The sequence below is a fragment of the Thunnus maccoyii genome, chromosome 17, assembly GCF_910596095.1.
Source record: "Thunnus maccoyii chromosome 17, fThuMac1.1, whole genome shotgun sequence".
In the NCBI taxonomy this organism is placed as follows: domain Eukaryota; kingdom Metazoa; phylum Chordata; class Actinopteri; order Scombriformes; family Scombridae; genus Thunnus; species Thunnus maccoyii.
Genome location: NC_056549.1, coordinates 22,376,728 through 22,391,429, shown reverse-complemented (window position 1 = coordinate 22,391,429; position 14,702 = coordinate 22,376,728). Strand labels below are relative to the sequence as shown.

At 39.5% G+C, this 14,702-nt stretch overlaps 1 protein-coding gene across 2 annotated transcripts in view; it reads left to right on the top strand.

Annotated features, from left to right (window-relative positions):
* Positions 1-11,494: 11,494 nt before the first annotated feature.
* Positions 11,495-14,702, top strand: part of sipa1l1 (signal-induced proliferation-associated 1 like 1) — a 97,413-nt gene continuing 94,205 nt past the window's right edge. For both annotated transcript variants that reach the window (XM_042390326.1, XM_042390325.1), the window contains exon 1: positions 11,495-11,773. The gene's annotated coding sequence lies outside the window, so the exon portion shown is untranslated. The remainder of the gene's footprint in view (positions 11,774-14,702) is intronic.

Sequence of the window (14,702 nt, the reverse complement as noted above, 5' to 3'; positions counted from 1 at the left end):
GTGAAATTAGCATAATGATGAATATGCATGTGGAACTGTTGACAGATATGACAGCTCAGTATCTATCACGAGGCTGAGTGACACACAGACACACGTACAGAATAACAAGTCAACTTGCACAGTGACACATCACCCACGCATGCACACACACACACACACACACACACACACACACACACATATATATATATATATATATGTACACATAAAGGAGTTCCATGTTGCTGTTGTGAACAGTGATCGTCATCATCATCAGTTTCACACAAACACAATCCCCTACCACATTACTCCAGGTCCTGCAGCTGTCTGACATTGGACATATGGTGTATGTATGTGTGTGTTCGTGTATGTGTATATAAATGGGTGTGAAGGTTTGGGAGTTAGGGTGATATAACTTTATCTGTGCATGTGAGAGTCAGAAGGGAGGGGAGAGATAGGCAAGCACTCTGATAAGAAAAGGTATAGAATACAGTGAGGAGAGTTAGTTCATGTTCACACAAGAGCTGAATTCCCTTGACCTTTACAACATACAAGCTTTGATTTGTACAGTTCTGTCAACACGGTGCTTCACTGGTGTACTGCCTCTGTAATGTTATGAAACAGCCATACTAGAAATGAAGGGGGCTTACCTGTAAAACACAGTGAATCTGAATGTATATCTACAGTCTGATTAAAGCAGCCTTTGTGCATCAGACTAAATATGAAGCAAAAGTTGAGAGATGGCATCAAAATTTTTATAGCAATTCATTTAAGTTTACAAAGAACAACACTTAATCCTTTATATCCACCCCCATGCTCACTTCTAATGTCATCTTTCCAGCTATCTTCCCATCTTTGCTGACTAAAACACAATCACACAGTTAGCTGTCACTCCCTGTCTTGCAGTTGTTATGTCAGGGCTTGTCAGACTTAACACTGCTTAAGGAATAGAAATACTAAATAAACAACAATATTCACATGTCTTTATCTAGATATATGAAGACATACTGGTAGAGTGAGGTTGTGCTCCAAGGCTGGATAAGTTAATAATTTTGTTATTATAAATATAAATGTTATTTTGAATGAGGTTTTCACACTTCTTGAACAGAACCTGGAAGTTCTCGTTTTATTTTGGCTCTCTATCTCCACTGCTAATTCTAACTAATGGATACCTTTAAGGCTGCATAATTTTTGGGCCACTTGGGAAAAGAATCATTTCAGTTAGAAATGGAGAATTAACATTTATTTGGAGTTATGTGTCTGGCCATCTAACTAATGTAAGTCCAATATCTATACTCTTATAACCTTTCAAAATCAGTGATTCTAGATAACTAAATGGTCTACTTTTTTGTTCGGTGCTGGTCAGGTAGTGTACATGGCTAAAAAGGTTTTAATTTCTTCTTACATCATAAGGTTGTTTTCTTACCGTCATGGCTGTTTTATAGTGATAATGCTTTGACAAATAATTTTGCCATCACAGTCTGTTGACATTTTGAAATAATTACAGGCCATTTTTGTTCTTGATTGTGAAATAATTCTTTTGTGATGATGAATAATCCCGCTACGCCCAGATAACAACAGTATTTGAGTGTAACAGCAAACTGAATATGTAGCCTGTGATTTACATCTTAACAAAAAATAATCAGATGTAAGTCAGTCAAAACAGGCAAAAAAAAAAAAATGAACCTCATCAAATTAGTTGTATTGAGACAACCACATAGTACATTTAGAGACACAATCAGTGCCCACAGCCACTATTACCCATAAGATGATGACTGCATGCTAAGGCCACCAGAGGCCCTTTCTACACACCCACTCTTAATCCTGAAATACCTGCTCAGCAGCTTTAATTAACTGCCATAGCACCCTGCCAAGCCAGACCCAGACACCCCCCCCCTCCCTCCCTGCACTGCACTTCCCAGCATCCTCGCCAATGCCTCCATTCCAAATGGAGCTGTAGCTTTATGGTCACAGCAAGCCAGAAAATCAGAGGAGAAAATAGATTCTAAATCACGCATTCAGCTGTAGCAGTGTGGGTGGAAGTTTTCTTGCACAGCCCGATCTAACATTGAATCATTTGGTTCTCCATCTTCTATTGCCACCTGTGGTTGAACTGTGTTTTTTTTTTAAAGCTACCTGTGTTCTTGAGAACCACCTCCATCTATCCTCTAACAATATCTAAAAAACAAACTGAGTGGGAAGGGGTAGTCTTCTGCAGAAACATTTCCCTTCAAAAAATGACAACAGCAACAGAGCAAAGCTGCTGGACTGTCTAGGCGTAACTTTGCAGTTCATATTCAGTGCTATATAGTGGAAAAAGTAAAGATAATGTAACTTAGAGATGATGGGGAGCTTGAAATGAGAAAAGTGGATTGATGCATGTTACTCTATGAGTAATAAATGTTGCATAGTTCTATTTTCACAATTTAACAAAAGCAGGCAACTTTAAACAAACTTTTTAATTTAAAGCTTCACTGGTCAATATTTTCATATTAACAGTGAATCTAATGACATATCTGTGTATGAAAGGAGTTGCTATTAATGATGAACCCACAGATAATTATCACCTGACTAGGCTTGTTTAGGGTTATGTGTTAGGGTTAGAGTACTTTTTTTTATAGTGCTAGGGAAAAAAAATATAACTTTGAACGTACAAATAACTAAAAATAACTGGACATACTCCATCTCTGGATGAAGATCTTCTGATATGATTGAAAGTTCCAGAACGACTACTAAATTTGAGATTGTTTTGTCAAAAGCCATCATGTTTGCATGACTCAAGCATGCATTCATCAGTGTGGATAACTATTTTTAATCACTGTTGAGGAAGGCACAGTGCTTGTCGTAAGCATGGTGAAATGTGTTTTTGTTGGTGAATCACTGCATCAGCAACTTGTCTTACAGATCACGCTTTAATCCTGCCTTCTTCTCCTCAATCGCGTTAGAAACACTGAGCATGTGAGTGTTCTTGTATGCATCTGAATGCAGCATGTATGGGGGGGTATTTCTGTTTGACAATTAATCACACGTTCTTTCTACTTGTGATATCATCACAGAAGCGGGATCTGGGTCCAAGGTGGGTGGGTGGGTGGGGGGTGGGCTTTGCATATATATATATGTACTCAGACTACAAGAGATTGGTAAGAGAAGCTTCACAACAAATGAATTGGATGGTACCTTCTCCTTTCTAATATCTGTTTTTTCAACTTAGGCCCCCAAATCTTGTCAGAGCGTGTCTGTATCCTGGCCAATCACTGGCTCGCCTCTTCCCACGCCCCCCCATATGAGGTTGGAAATAAAAAAAAACGTCTCCTCAGGACAACCAGTGTTATTTCTGGTGAGGAAATGTTCAGTGTGTGTTTGACGGCACGTGTGGCGGGGGTGGTCGGTGTGACCGAGGCGTGGAAGAGGAGTGTGTACATACAATATATATAGAGAGAACATATATATATATATACTCTCTCTCTCTCTCTCTCTCTATATATATATATATATGTGTGTGTGTGTGTGTGTGTGTATGTATGTATATATATGTATGTATGTATATATGTATATATGTACACATCAATGTACACACACTCCTATGTGCCCTATGTGCATGCTTGAACAGGGTCCAAATCCTAGGCACTTGTTCTTCTGCAGGGTGCTGTGATGTCATCCTCCCACCACTCCGCTGTGTTTTCACACCAGCGTGAGTCACATCGCTCCAGCTCTCGTCTTGGGGAGGTGCGTGTGTGTGCATATAGTACCAAACGGGAGGTATTTTGAACTTGAATTCTGTCAATGCCTTTGCTTTTTCAAACATATCTTGAAAGGCTTCTCTGTAAGTTCCTGTACTCTAGAGAAGGACGGCGGGATTGTGAGGATCATAGTGCAGCGCAGCTTTTGACAGGCAGCTCAGATCCTCCAAGAGCACCTGCTTCTTTACCGCATGCAGAGAGAGAGAACAATATTCATCTCTAGCAGTGCACTTTCTTCTTCATAGATGAGTGTCTTCATAAGTAATACATATCCCAGACTGGTAATGGAGTTTGCATGGAGTATGCACAATGATAACTCAAAGCCCCATGGGACAGACCGTTCTCGGTCCCTTAGCTGAAGCAAAGTAAAGAACTGTGGTGAAAGATAAAGATTTTTCCTTTTAACCCTTTTAACCTTTTAGTTCAACAAACTTGCTTTAGCTGCATAGGCAGAGATCCAGCTACATTTAGAAAACAAGAAACAAGAATAAAAACAACAAAACTGTTGCCTGCTGCCAGACTTAAAGTGAGGCGAAAATAGAAACACGGTGGAGGGGACGAGAAAAGTTGTCCTTACTATTTTGCTTTTTTGTAACTTTCATTCAATAGATTCTTCAATATGCTCTTGATATGGAGTTGAACGGACGCCCATAAAATATAAACATGGTAAATAATTGATGATTTACGCTCCTTTATTCGTGTCATGTCTGTTTTTTTATCCTAGCAACTGGCATTCAACTTGGCGGTTGGGACTTGAGGGCATGCTCAAATAAAGCTGATTGCATAGGGATTTCAATGAAGTGGTTTATTTGTCTTTCTTTAACTGCTTCAAACCAAGTACCACTGAGCTATATGCCCCCAGCTATGGACAAAAACACATACATTGGTAAGACAGCAACATCCAGTTGATGAGAAGCTCTGCCGGTTTTGGGCAACTTTGTATGGATGCACAGTAGTGTTATTTGTTTCATTTGGTTTTCTTTTGCTTGTGCATATTCATAAGGCACATAAAGGAAGAATCCACTATGCTGAACATGTCCTATAGTCTTTGTCAAGATGTTAGGGCTAATAAAGAAAACACAAAAAAAGTAGTTTCCGAGCATTTGCTCTTCATTTTGAAGAAACGGTTGGACAGAACATCATCACTTGCCTTTCTCCTCCTGTCTACCCTAAAATGTCTGCCAATCACTCAGCCAAGCAAATAACCCAGCCAGTTTATCCTCACAATAACAATGTGCAACAAAACACTAATTACACACGCACACACACACACAAACACACTCCAATCAAGACACAGTGGTCTCCACTTATGAAAAACAAGCGCATCAAATTCTGTCTATTTTCAGAGCACACTGTCTGCATTACGCGCCTTAGTAAAGGGGACAAAAGAGCCAGTGTATGTGAAAACAACTTGTCGCCTTTCTTCATGTCAATCTCTATTAGTGTAGGAGCACCGCTTGAGTGGAACTTTGTGAATGGGGCCCATTCTTTTCATTCCAGCACTCACAGGGGCAACAGAGCCAGGAATTCCACCGCTCTCCCTTTCTGGGTTACTGCGGTCATGTATCCTATAGATGGTCGCCTTGCGTCTGACTTCACTATTTGACATCTTAATATACATGTATCTCAGACAGATTGTAATAGCTGCTGCAGTGTCACCATCAGATATGATAACATCACGTTTGATAATGTGATGTAAAGGGAATGCTGTAATAGAGTAGGGGTCTTCAAAAACAGCTTTCCTCATTAAGATTCCTTCTTTCCTCACAGACTAGTCTGTCATACCACCAAGAGAGCAGATGAAAGATGCTGTAAGTGCAAAGACTTTGAAAGGCCTCCTGCCTACATCTCATGGAAGGGGTGTAAAATAATCTGTGACCTCTATTGCTATCAAGTAGGAACTGCAACGTAATTATCTTTTGTGTCCCAACGTCATACTACAAACTGAAACGAAGCAAGTTTGGGGTGTTTTGTGTCATTGTATATTGATATATATTGTCCCACAATGCATAAAAAAGAGAAAATCTTGAAAAAAAGATTTAACCAAATTGTGAGCATTGGTGAAATAGATGCAGGAAGATTTTGGAAAACAAAACTGGCAGTGGCATTCCCAAGTCTACTTTTGATTGATGTACACTATCTTTCTGTTATTACAAAACAGAAAAGTACATTGATTTCTTGAGTTCTAACAGCACAAACAGTATACACTATAATTAGTATCTAGTACAGACTGTATATAATTAGTAGGAAGTATGGAATTGAGACAGTTTTTGGCTTGACAAGAACTTTGTCCCAATTCCTTTCTACATACATATTATCCATGTTTAGAATAGGTAATACATTCACACTGAAAACATGACAAAATGTTGTAAACTCAAAGATGTCAGAATGCATACAAACATTTTGACACTCTTGTCCTACACTGGAAAGGACAACAGAAATGAAAGAGAGTTATTGACAGCTGGAAAAAAAACTGCTGGTAATAAATAAACAGCTGATGCTGGTGATTGTTCAATTTTAATTCCTTTTGATTTGAGCTCTGCATTTGACACTGTGGATCACTCTCTCCTCTTGGATCACCTTGAAATGTGGGTTGACATCAGGGACACTGCTCTAGACTGGTTGAAATCCTTTTTGCCAAACAAACATTTCTCAGTATTCATGGGAAATCCTCCTCTGGCCCCTTTGACCTGTGGTGTTCCCCAAGGCTCCATCCCTAGCCCCTTGTTGTTCTGTATATATATGCTGCCACGAGGACATGTCATACATAAACACAAAATCCAGATGCAGATGACACACAAATTTGAGTCCCATTAAAAACCAGTGAAGAAGGTAATTTTAACCATCTTTTATCTTGTCTGGCAGAAATAAAGTGCTGGCTGTCCCAAAACCTTCTCCAGCTAAATGAAAACAAATCAGAAATAATTCTCTTTGGTGCCCCAAAGTGCATCCCTATTATATAGAAACATCTGGGATCCCTGTCTACAAATATCAAACCTGCAGCCAGAAACCTGGATGTAATATTTGACAGTGACCTTTCATTTGAAAAAGAAATTACAAACATGGTTCAATCATTTTTTATCAGCTAAGGAGCATCTCAAAATTCAGGTCTTTTCTCTCCCAGCCTGATCTTGAGAAGGTCACCCATGCTTTTATTTCATCTTAGATTACTGTAATTCATAGTATTCAGGGTTAAGCCAAAACAGAATCTTCAGCTGGTACAAAATGCAGCCGCACGCCTTTTACAAATACTAGAAGAAAAGATCACATCAGTTCTGTTTTAGCCTCTCTTCACCGGTTAACAGTAAGTTCTAGAATTGATTTTAAGATTTTACTGATCAAGTTTAAAGGACTTCATGGTTCAGCTCCCAGCTACATTGTTTAATTGCTGCTTCCCTATGAACCAGAGCACAGCCTCAAATCCTTGGGCAGGGCTCAGCTGGCTGTTCCTAAGTCCTGGCTCAAGACTAAAGGGGACCAGGCTTATGAAGTCATGGCCCCAAGCTCTGGAACTGCCTGCCCGAGAATCTGAGGCTTGTAGGATCGGCAACATCTTTTATACCACTTCTAAGAACATATCTTTTAAAAAAGCCTTTTATTAATTCTAGCACATCATTTTTCATTTACAACATGCCTGACCTTTTTTATTATTACTGTTGTCTTTCTTCTTCTTTTTTATCTTTATTCTTGGGAATTTTATTCCATTTTATTTTTGTATTATTTTAATTGCCTGATTTTATTTGCCGCATTCCTGAAATGTTTTAATCCTGGTTCAACCTCGTAAAGCACTTTGTTTTGAAAAGTGCTATAAATAAAGGTTATTATTATAATATATTATTTTAATATGACATACAGTGTTTGGAAATATTTTTTGTCAAGTTGTCATATTGGAAATTATTTCCAAATTATTTTCCATATTATTTCCAAAGCTACACTTAAATTATCATTCATTAGGGCCCAATTTCCTGATATTACAAAACAGTGAAGTACATTCTTTTCTTGTATACAAACTGGAAAAACACAATGAAGATTAGTATATATTGTATATAAATCATAGTGCAGTATCTATACTAAAACAATAATAGTATGTTGTGTAGAATTGAGACACTGCTAAGTTTTTCCTTCATAGTCAGTTTCATTTGTGCACTAAGAATATGAGCTGGAAAGTGAGTTTTTATAGCAGGATATGTCAGCAGCTGATGAAGTGTTTGTTGCATCATTGACACACACACACACGCGCGCGCACACACACACACACACACACACACACACACACACTATCTTCAGCATCAGGTATCGGTATTTTGAGAGGGTGCAGTCGCTGCCTCTGCAATGTAAAGGGGGTTTTCTTGTGAATGCTTAGTGAAACATGCCATTCATTCTTTCATCTAATAATGAAGTCTTAGTTATTGAGTGTTTGGAAAGAGCTTATTACATCACTTTCATAAAAACAACGATTAAAGAAAAAAGACACTTCTCTGTCAATATAAACGTCATAGTTAAACCATTAGATAAATTAAGTTTCCTCAAGTTGTCACTGCAGTATTTTCTGCAGCCCAAGTAACTGATGCCTCAGCGTTTTATTGGCATAAAAACTAGGATAGTTTCACTGTTATTGGTTGTTGGTGAAGTGTCCTGTCTATAATCCTTGTCTTTAATCCATACTGAATTTCATTCTGTGGCTAACCCAATTAGACTACTTGAGCTAATCCTAGGGGAGCAGTTTTTCACCAGAGAACAATACAAACCACCCACACAAATATCCACCCTATGACAGAATGGGGTGGGTAGTGTTAAGACCCGTAGAGCTACAGGAATATAGGGGCTTTAATGACAGTAATCTCTTCTCCTTTGTCTTTATTAGATTGTTATGTAATCCTGGATGACATTTTAGAATAATGGATGCATAGATGGAAAGTGGAAATAAAGGAAAGCCAAAGATGAGAAAATGTGAGTAAATGAAGATGTGAATTTCTGCCACTGGAATCAGAATGAATAATTACAGAAGAGAAAAGACAGAGATAGGCAGACACACACTGAGGACACAGAATACAGAGAACAAGGTTGTAACTATTCACAGGTGATTATGTAGGAGAGAGATGAATTCCTGTGACTCCCATACTATTCACCCACTCTTGTTGGTACCTGCTGAGCTGCTTTAATTAGGGCAGTGTTCTTTCTCTTATCTAATTAAACATGTATGCTGAAATAATTAATGTATGTGAAGACAGCAAGCAGGTGGAATTTGCAAAAGTGGGCTTGTAGCACTTAAGTACTAATCAGTCTTTTCACATATGTACAGTAAATGTCTTCTTGTCATTGCAACTCTTACACATACGGTAAGATATGGTGTGTTGATGGTTTATGTCTGATGCAAAAGCTGTTTGTTGAGTGACATAAACAACCCCAGCAATGGTAAATTAGTAAACATAATGAAGGTACCCCACTGGCTGTGGCTGTGGGATGCTCAGACGTCATCAAAGATCAACTTTTCATTACGTAGGCAAATAGACAGTGGTGGAAACATACTAAGTATATTCATTCAAGTACCTGAGTACAATTTTTACTTTAGTTTAGGATGTGAATTTTCTGATACTTTATACTGAACTTCTCCTCCACTACGTTTTTTTACTTCAAAGGTAGTTAAAAGTTAAAAGGAGTTGAGATTAGGTTCACCTCAACCAGCTTCAGCAATAAAATACTGCCTATGCATTAATGTATCATTATCAAGCCAATGGTATAATGTATAACAAACAGATACATTTTTTAGGTTGTTTGCTGTAACTGTTGTGATCAATGTCCCATGTCCTCTTGTATGTTGTGTTTGTGTTTTTGCCCTTTACTGCAAATCAAATTTCCCCTCGAGGGACAATAAAGATCTGAACTGATATCAATAGAACACTAAGAGGAGCCATTCTGCCTGCATATTGAGTATTTTCACCTTTGATAAAATACAACTTACTAAACTGACTACTTATGTAAAATTTTGAATCTTAATGATAAGCATTTATAAGCAGTATGTAAACATTTAATTAGTGATTTATAACACTCTATAATGAAGTTATAAGCAGATGTAAGAACATTGTGTTTATTAATGTACAGTATTTGTCAATAATTATAACTTCTATGAAAACACTCTATATTATTACAACTGTTTTACTATATTTTAGAGCTGCAACGATTAGTGGATTAATTGATTAATTGATCGTCAGAAAATTAGTGCAACTATTTTGATAATAGATTTTTTTTTTTTTTTTTAGCAAAAAACCCCCAAATATTCTCTGTTTCCAGCTTCTCAAATGCTTTTCTCTGCTTTAATGTGGGAAATCATAGCAGGCATTTTTCACTACTATCTGACATTTTATAGACCAAGTGATTAATCAATAAAATAATCAGCAGATAATCGATAATGACAATAATCTACATTATAGTGTCTCATAAATCATTAATTATATGTTAGTATTCTTATATATGCTAAACAGGTGGACTGGTTCCTTTTACTAGCTTATGTGTTTTGGTTACTTTGATTTAAGAGAGTCTTAATGCTTTTTCCACCACTGCAAATAAATAAGAGAAATGCCAGTAAGTGTCTGACCAGCTATCAGTTCAGTCCTCTGACCAGTCCCTAACAAAGTTTTGTATTGACTTCTGTTCTGTAGAACTTCTTGGTATTTGCCCTCGACAAACACTGGCTGAATGCCTGTTCAATATCCTGTCTGTGTCATATAAAAGCTTTGTGTGTGGAATAGATATAGGTCTAATAATAGAAGAGCTTTCAGAGCCTGAGGAACAAGTGTCTCAGACCATTGTCAATGCTAATAGCCATTTACAGTCACTGTTTTCCTACTGATGTGATTTAATTTCATTCACAAAAGTCCTGTCTGACACTGAGTGTTATTTGAATTACCTAACTACAAGAACAATGTTTAAGTGACTGTTACATCATCAATGGGATCAATGCCAAGCTCTAAATTGGGATTTATTGATGTTTTCCTAATTGCTTTCGAAGAATTCCTCCTGATTAGCTAGTGCAGTGTTTATTTGACCGTTCTAAACTCTGTAGCTACATCAGAGGCTGCACAGACAGATACAACCAGCCTATTATGATGCCACAAATCAGTCAGTGTCAAGGTTTCAGAGTCCACATCCAATAAATGTGGCTACTGATGGTAGTCAGTTAGGTGAATGTGGTAGTGTGCAATAAGTGATAACGGCAGGGACTAGTGCAGTAGATGAGATTCATCAGTGTTTTGCTTGTTATTTTGAGGATCTCAGAATTTGCAGTATTTATTGATTTGTAGTTTTTATCCTGAGTGATTTATTGTACTTTTTTTAATCACTGTATTTATGAGATGTATGATGTGTAGTAATGTTGAATTATTTAGCACTGTACAGCAGCAGCACTGTGTGTCCAAGGGCACATTTCCCTCTGGGACAATAATGTCTTATCTAATTTGCTACACCTGGATGCAAACAAGTGCAACAGATAATGCAATATCAGTTACAGGGGTTTCGCCATTTACAGTGAGTGTTCATCAACACACAAACACCAGTTGCTTGAGGAGAACAGCCATCACTGAAAAACCTATCTGACTCTGTTGCCAGAGCAACGCTCCCCCTCTCCCGCTCTCCACATCATCCTTTCGCCAGAAATCTGCCAGTCCGCTCCTTTCCTTCCACTATCCTTTATCGTATCGCGAGACTGCGCAGTGTACTCATTGGTGAGCACAACCGCTCTGGGTCGTATCGCGAGAGTAGAGCCTAGAGCAGTTAAGAGAGGCGGTGACCTCACCGTCGTCGCGAGGCGGAGCGAACCGCTGCAACTTTGGATGAACTTCTGATTTGAACAAACCAAGAGGCGGTCTGCGTAGTGCACGGACAACAACAGACTGAACGGTGAAGAGCCCGGGACGTGTTTTTCTTTTTGGCGTAAACTCATCACGGCAGGTTCATTCTGTGTCTACCGGCCGTAACGGTTTATGAATACCGGTGACTGACCAGCAAGAGCATTATTATTCCTTTCAAAATCTCCCACAAGGTGGAAATGAATAAAGGTGAGTGCGCTCTCTCCTCCGCTGCTCTGCACGCTGACACATAAAGCGATACCAACAGTCTTTCTGGGTACCTGCAGTCGAGCTGTTGATGGATTTTTCAATTCTGTGCATTTCAGCATTTAGGCAGCCGTTCGTGTGACCCATACGATGATTTCAGGTAACGCTTCGGAGAGAAAACTAAGCTGAAAAGTTTTGCTAGCAGTCAAGTAACGTTAGTAACGTCGTTGTGTGGTGTGTCTCGGCTCATTTCTTAAGCTAATATCTGATATAAGTAGTTGCTATTAGCTGAACATTTTGTTTTTTGTTGCTTTTAGCCACCGTTAACAATTTCTTCTCGTGCCTACCCCATAAGACAGTCCACAGTTAAAAATAAGACAACGATTCACCGCTGCCGTTAAAGAAACAGGAAACCTTGCAAACTGACCATCAGATAAAGGTAATTGTTGTTTGGTTTAGTCCCTGCGTGACTGCTGTGTAATTGGGATGGCTAGCTGCAGCCGCTCTTGTGGCTTCCTGTCTGTAACCTCGCTGTCCGTCTCTCAGTAGTGAACGATGCAACAACCACAGTGGCGTGATTTATTCGTATCAGAGAAATGTTTTCATATTTCTGGTCTTTACCTAGTAGCACTACATTGTAGTAATAAGTTACTGTCGTTTGGTCATTTGCAGTACCTTACCAAGGCTCCGTAAGGTTTTGGTTCACATAGAAAATCTCTCAGAAAGGTGTCACGGTATGTTGGTTTTTGCTGGGAAAGTTTATGACTTGTTTTTCTTAAAAAACCAGGCTGTGAGGTTATTAAAATGTTATTCATTCCAAGGAAATAGTTCTGGCTACATGTGTTGAGAGCACTGCACACAGAGCAACTTGCAGGGTAAAAAAAATTAAAGCATCATTTATATCAAATGCCCTGTCAAAACCAGCCTCATTAATCAAAATGGCCGTCTGTGTAGTCTATTCAGATTTGAATAGTGATGTAACAGTGCTACATCTAAGTGATGAGGGTGACCTAAAGGGTGTTCATCATCAAATGATTCAAACAGAGAATGAGTGAACTCTTTGCATTAAAAGCCAATGAGGTTTTAGGTAAACTGAAACGTGTTTTAAGTTACTTTTACTCAAGTTTGCTTATTTGCAAGTGTGTCTGAGCTCTCTTTTACCCTAATGACACCCCGAGAGGGATTTTTATTGTAAGTGGACCCCCTGAAGCTGCTCTGTCTTCAGTTATTGCTGCTGTCTCCACCTGTGGAGTCTGTCCTCAGGCTACCAGCTTCAGTCCCCCAGGGGGCTTACACACACACACAAAAACACACTGCTTCCTCCTTTGACAAGTCCTAAAGGGATTCGTCAAAGAGATCTCATCTCCATTCATCGGGTGGTCGGGGTGGGTCAAATTCTCTTCTTGCAACGTAACAGCAGAATTAGGGATATATTCCCTTTGAGACCGCATTTCAACTGCATTGCCCGTTTTGCTTTGGCTGCCTGCTGCATCCGCTGCGTCAAAACCCCCCAAAACTCTCGTCTATTAGCAGCCGAACATCTCATACCATCAGCCCTCCCTCGTAAGTACCTCTGAATGCCAAGGCTGAGCAGATCTGGAGCCTGTGTCGCATTTACAATATTAAGTAGGCTATTGAAATCGAGTGTGTAGGTGGGGGGTGCACATGTTCTGTAACACATGTAGCTGCCGATGTAAAGGGGAGGTGGGAGAAAAGGGAAAAAAGGAAAGGGAAAAGAAAAAACACCAGGGCTGCTGATGGGCAGCTAAAAGAGTATCAAAGGGCTTTTGAGATGTTGAGCTGCTGAAACATCTCCCGGTGTTCCTGGATTAAGGAGCCGGAGTTGGGTAAAAACTTGTCTTTTGAAAAGTCTTCGATCCCGTCCGTTTTAAGCACAGTAGGGATTTTATCGGGAGTTTTACATGAAGAATTTCCCAGGGCCTAAGTTACTGCTTGCAAGCAAAATCTTAAGCTTTCAGTTTGTATCAAATGCACTGTGATCAGGATGTGGTCACTCTCTCAAAAAGCTGCTCATGTGTAGCCGAGGCATATCTGATACAAACACACACACTCAAGGTTTCTGGATGTGCACACAGAGAAATCTGGCAAATGCAAAGTCAGGAAAAAGAGGACATTTCAGTGTCATAGCTGGCCAACTTGCACTATAACTGTCTATATGCAATGCATAGCGAAAAATGGGGTCTCACCTCTTTATGGCCTTGCACGCTACCCTCACCGTACCCCTCCCTCCATACTGTACCATGCTTCTTTCTTGCATCTCTGCCTAGTCTTCCCTTCTGTCTCACTTCTGTCGCTCCTTCTTTTCTCTCCACCTCCCACGATTCCCTCCTCCCTTCTCCCATCACTGACAGTGTCTTCTCCTCTCGTCTTGCTTCCTTCCTGTTGTGGAAGACATGCCAGGGCTCTGACATTCTCATCATTTCTGTCCACATCCCTCACCTTATCTCTCTTTTCTTCCATTCCCCCCTCCCTCTCCCTTGTCTCTTTTTCTTCATTTATTTTTTTTCCCCTCTCTCTCTCTCTCTCTCTCTGTTTCTATCTACGTCCACTTCAGCCTCTGTTTCTCTCTGCGTGCTGGAGATTGGAATGTGAGTTCCCTCTATTTAAGGTCTTGGGGGTGGGCTGTCTCCTGAGAAAGACCAGAGCAAGATATACTTTTTAGCAGAGAATAGATCACCCTGCAGGGCAGAATGATTAAATAAGACTTACTAGGCCCAGACACATCAGATTTTTTTTTTCCTGCAAAGAACATTTAAAGGTGGCATTCTTTCTCAAAATCGGTGCAGATTTTTACCACAACTTGAACGTAATAACACACATTTCAAGAGTGTGGAGTTAAATGCATCACTGCTAACTCTAATTGCAACAGCAGAATATCTCTGGGGTGGCGCTCTGTGAAAAGCCAGTGTAG